A 4,919-nucleotide genomic window follows, 5' to 3' on the forward strand; every position below is an offset into this window, starting at 1 on the left:
GTGCCGCTGCCGCCAGGGAGGGGGAGCGGGCAGCGAGGGGGGATATCCCCCGCCGCGCCTGTGACCCGGGGATACCTGGGCTGTCCCCGACCTGGGCCGCAGGGTCCCGCTGGCCAGACTCTCGGCCTCGGCCTCAGCACCCGAGGTTTCCGGGACCTTAGCTGCTCCCTGAGGAGCCAGGGCTACTGAATGTTCCTGCCCTGTCCACCGCAGGGACCTTGGCACCGTGGCACCCAATTCCTACCCATTCTGGAAGGCAGTCAGTGCTCCCCCATCTGCCGGACCAGGCTGATGGGTCCCAGGAATCCCACTTTCCAGCTTTCCCCCAGCATCTAGCTGAACAGCCCCCGTGCCCCTCAGAAAAACCTACTCAGCCTCCTGGTACCCAGCATCTGCTCCTTTAGGAACTCAGGCGCCTTGACTCGCTTCCTTCCAAGACTCTGAAATGCAATTCCTCAGCTTTTGTCCACCCTCCCGCCGGGGCAGACCTAACCACCTGGTCCCCAGTCCCACATCCTCACAGGACCTTGGAGCTTAGAGCCCAGCTTCTGTACTGCCCCTCAGCCCTTACCCAGACCATCTGCCCCAGCCTCCCATCCCCAAAAGACTCAGGCTCTAAACTTCCAATTTCTCCTCTCCCATCTCCACAAGGGTTCAGGAGTCCAGACCTCCAGCTCTGTTCACGTCAGAATCCACCTCCTCAGATCTAACTTTTAGGGACCTAGAACCTCATGGCTTCATGACCCTCATCAAATGAACATCTCCTGTGGCTTTGATAAACCTCCGTTTCATCCTCATAGCAAGTCAGACACTAGGCTTCTGGAACCCACTCTCCTCTCTCCCCTAAGACCCGAATTTTTGAGATGTTTCCAGTGATGCATTGCCTCTTTGCTCCATGTCCCGATGTTGCCTGAGTACACTCAGGCCAATGAGCCCATTCTCCACCCACTCCTTCAGATGGATTCTGAGGTCTACTAGACTCATTGGATGATCTAGAACCTACCTCCCTAAAGGCTCCCATGTTTCTAGTTACACTGGTGCTGTTTCATTGCTCCATGTTCTAGATTTCTTTTCAATCATAGAATCTTCCCAGAGGATGTCTATATTCTATTTTCACCCAGGGCACAACTGAAGTTCCAGACTAGCTGCTAAATTCTAGCCATGTTCTTTTCATTTTATCTCGTCAAATATCTAGATAATGTCCCAAAGCCAAATTCTGCAGACCTGTTCTAGATTTCTAGCAACCACTTCTTAGGCTCCACTAAATTTCCATTTTAGTCGTGTTCACATCCTCGATATTCTAGGTTGTGTTCTCTTCCTAAGAACATTATTTTATTTTATTTTATTTGGTTTTTTTGAGACAGGGTCTCACTATGTAGTTGAGACTGATCTGGAACTCACTGTGTAGCTCAGGCTGGTCTCAAACTCACAGTGATCCTCCTGCCTCAGCCTCCCAAGTGCTGGGATTACAGGTGTGTGCCACAACGCCTGGCAGAACATTCTAATTTTTAGAATGTGTTCTATAATATACTCTAGCCTTCCTCCAATGTGTGCTATTGACTCTAAAATTAATTTCTTTGTTTTATGTTCTATCTTATTTCACAACCTTAAATCTAGAAGATTGCTCATGAGTTGTTCTACATTTTTCTTCCTCAGGTTCTAGGTTCTAGGCCCATCCATGGCTGCCTCCTTTGTCTGTGTTTTTTTCTACTGTGGCCTTAGTGTAAAACTTGTCACCTGGCGCACTGTGGACTTCTCTGCCATCTGCCACTTTGGCATCCTCAGCATGTTCTAGGCTTTCTCCTCCTCCAGAGTCTTCAGCTTAGAATGTTCCCATTTCCAGAACACGCCTCTCCCTTGCCAGTTCAGTCTTTAGCTCAGCAAATTTTTGTTTTAGGTTGGTTTCTAAAGACAGGGTCTTGCTATGTAGTTCAGGCTGGCCTTGAACTTGCTGTATAACCCAGGCTGGCCTTGAACTTGTGGGACCCTCTACCTCAGCCTCCAGAGTTCTGTATTTACAGGCACGCACCACCATGCCTAGCTCTCAGGAAATTCTCAATTCTTGCTTAATCTCATCTCCATCCTTCTGCACTTTTCTCCAGGTACTTTCAAGTTCCAGATAAACTTCTTGTTACAGTCTGTTTTTCTTCATCTCTATGGGATGTTCTGAACTCCAGAGCAGTTGTTTAGTTTATTTTTTCTTGTGTGAGGGATTGAATTTATAGCCTTGGACATGCTAGGCAAGTGCTATTCCAACTGAGCTAAATCTCAGTTTCAGAGCACGACTTTTTCTTTTTTTTTTTGGTGCTGGGGACTGAACTCAGGACCTTGTGCTTAGGAGTCAGGTGTGGTGCCTCTGAGCTAAATCCCTGAGCCCATTTCTTGTTTTCTGATTCTATTAGCAATTAATCTTTGTTACTTTGTCTTCTACCTCCCCAAGGTACTCAGGGCCAAGTGCATGCCAGGCAAGTACTCTACCACTGAGGCTTTTTGTTTTTAATAATAGTTTTGTAACTTTATGTGAAAGTTCTCATCCACATTCTCTGTCCAGAGATTTTTGTTTTATTTTTTATTTTTGGCACCGGGGATTGAACTCGGGTCCTTGCGCTTGCAAGGCAGGCCACCGAACTGCTGAGCTAAATCCCCAGCCCTGTCCAGAGATTTTTGTTTTATTTTTTATTTTTGGCACCGGGGATTGAACTCGGGTCCTTGCGCTTGCAAGGCAGGCCACCGAACTGCTGAGCTAAATCCCCAGCCCTGTCCAGAGATTTTTGAATGTGGTAAAAGATACATAGATTACCAAAGTATAGAGCTTGTTTGGTGAATTTTCATCCTCATTACATTTTCTGGACAACTGTATACAGCTAAGGTATGGGACGTTCCTTATTTCTTTGGCCCAGACAGCTCTGTTGAGCCCAGTATCAATGTGCACATCTGGAGTCCCCACCTCCTTCATGGCAAATTTCCAGATCTCCTTAAGCGTTCGAGGGACGCGCTTCTGAAGTCCATTCCATGGATGTACTTGTGAATGTTAACGTACTCTCGGGTCACCACCTCATTGATGGCAGGATGGTCCTTCTTGCCAGCCTTGTTGTGGGAGCCATTCTGCTGCGCCCAAGTTGAAATGCTGTACCACAGTTTGTCTTCTGACCAAACAAGCATGTGACCATTGCCGTATTCTGTGCTAATCGCTTGGTCCCTAGTGCGTGCTGGGTCCTAGATTACATCTCATTAGTCTTGCTATGTGTTGCATGTGGTTTGTTCCTTGGTACCGTAGTTCTTGGTAGCATGATGCTCCTCTCTGTATTTGGGGTTCTGGGGTGACCCAGACACTCTAATTTATGGGGCTGCTTTTGGCTAGTTCTAAGTTCTCGACCTGGCTCTAGATTATGTTCCTGTACTTAAGCCTAATGTGTAGATCTTACACCACCCCTACCCCCCCGTGAACGTGGAAGCACGGGTTTCTTTTGCACGCAGGCGTCTTCACAGCATCCACTGTCTAGATCTATGCCCAGCCCTATGTTCCGTCCCTTCAATGAATCTAGAGCAGTTTCCCGAAAACATGGGTTAGAAATGTCCTACTGGTTTTTGGCCTACACTGGCCTGCTCTCTAAAAACGTTTTCCTGAATCTCGTCTCTGACAGCTAGGATTCAGGGGTCTGGGTTCTCAGATGCACAGCTAGAAAGACCCAAGGGTGCGTGCATGCTCACAGCTTCTTCCTCCCAGGTTCCCAGAGCTCCTGCTCCTCCTCTCCTCGAGGGAGTCCAAGGCCCCAGTTCCAGGCTTGGGGTGCAATCTGCAAATTGGGCGGGGCTGAGAATTATCCACTCTCAAACCGGTTATGCTGCCGCTCCTGGGGAGGAAGGAAAAAACCGAGTTAAAGTCCCTCCCGCTTTCGGCCAGGCCAGCCCGACCTGTCGGGCCTGAAGTTACCAGGGAGCTGCTCAGAGGACCTCGCTCCTTCCTAGCCGGTCTCAGGCTCCGAGACCCAAGCCCCGCCTTCCCGCCCCCAGAAACCCCGCCCCTCCCTCTTCCCCGGCCCTCGGTTAACCCCACGGGGGCTGGGGACGCATCCCAAACTCTGACGGCCTAAAGGAGGAGCTGAGCACTCCTAGGACCCCTAGGGCCTGGGTGAGGAGGGGTCTGAGGCTGGGATTTCTGCGTCTGAGGAAAGAGGCTGAGAGCGTCTGGGAGAGAAGGGAGTGTAGTCTGCCGCCGAGGTTAGGGAGGAGGGGTCCGGAGGCTCCGACTCCTAGAGGATGAGGACTGGGGCGGGAAGGGGGGCGTATACTTCCGAGAGCTGAGGCAGGAGCGAGCTAGAGCTGGGACTCCTGGGCCTGGAAGGGGAGAGGACTAGCACAGCCCCGCCCCCTGCAGGTCAAATGGAGCGTGGGTCTTTGCATTTTCCTGGAGCCAGGGTACAGATATCTGGGAAACTGAAGGAGGCAGGACAACTTGGGCTGGATGTAGGTGGGACCTTTCCTGATGTTATTATACAGGCAATCACGTCCTACTGACCTCGTTCCGTGGCCCCAGCCCTGCCGCTTTCTGAGGGGGTGATTCTGACTGGATCTTCTTTGCCACCTGTGCGAGGGTGGTGAGTTGGGATTCTCAGTAAAGTCACAATAGGTAGAGACCCATGCTTCCACATTCGCTTCGGCGGCACCTGAGTCACCCTGCGTCAGTTTCTTAGTGGGCCAGGTTTGTTGTCTGTGCCTGATGAGGCCTGGCCTCAGTTTCCTTAAATACTCTCACCCACGTGGCCAGGGCTGTTTTCCTGGCAGCACGGGATTTCGGCCTATTCTGTGATGGGACTACAATGAACAGGTCTGTTTCCGCTGGCAGCACTTGCTGGCTAACCCTCAGGTTCCCTGGTGGAGTGTCGCTGTTGGTGCCTCAGTTTCCCTGTCTTGAGCAG

The sequence above is a fragment of the Fukomys damarensis genome, unplaced genomic scaffold (assembly GCF_012274545.1).
Source record: "Fukomys damarensis isolate Sample0158 unplaced genomic scaffold, DMR_v1.0_HiC HiC_scaffold_19, whole genome shotgun sequence".
NCBI lineage: Eukaryota > Metazoa > Chordata > Mammalia > Rodentia > Bathyergidae > Fukomys > Fukomys damarensis.